Below are 788 nucleotides of genomic sequence, written 5' to 3' on the forward strand. Positions count from 1 at the left end.
AATAATACAAAGGGAAGAAACGAACTTCATTAACATTAGATGCTTCATATCTCTACACAGTAGGTTAGTCAGTGATCTGTCGACTTCTCTCTCTCTCTCTCTCTCTCTCTCTCTCTCTCTCTCTCTCTCTCTCTCCTTACTTAGAAACTTTCCTAATCATACGTGTTTTTTACAGAACTTTTGTTTATCGTTCTACCATTTCTTCAGACTATTCCTACATTTCTCTTACGTTCATACACTGTGCAAACAATTCATAAAGACAACTCCCACCCTTCTTCTTTCATTTGCATTCAACATCCACACCTCTCTCTTAAAAGAAAAGTGGCTTAACAGTTCCTTCTCTCCTTCCAGATTTTGTTTCCACAGACGCTCCTCTTCTCTTTGCTTTCAACTTTCCCAGCGCTCAAATTGGTTCTGTCTTTTTGAAAACTCTGCAACTTTTTATTATCACCAATCATATGCAAACGTCAAGCACTTCACATTCCATCCGTAAAGTTTTTCTTATCCCGCAAATTTACACATGGCCTTGTTCTTTCTCTCTCTCAACTTACTACGCTATCAATAAAGTTATCAACAAATCTTGGAAATATAGATCTGTTTTGGAAGGGACAGTTTTGCTAGAAACCAGTTTTTTTTCACGACTGCATAGCTAGACACAAACCTCGCTTTCGTTTCAAAACCATCTAATGCCTTTTAGTATATGTCTTAGTACATCCGACAGAATCGTCATTATCTACACAACTCTCTCGAAAATTATCGTATGCGTCCTCTACGCCCCTGCTTGCTGC

This window comes from Macrobrachium rosenbergii, chromosome 59, assembly GCF_040412425.1.
Source record: "Macrobrachium rosenbergii isolate ZJJX-2024 chromosome 59, ASM4041242v1, whole genome shotgun sequence".
NCBI classification, from domain to species: domain Eukaryota; kingdom Metazoa; phylum Arthropoda; class Malacostraca; order Decapoda; family Palaemonidae; genus Macrobrachium; species Macrobrachium rosenbergii.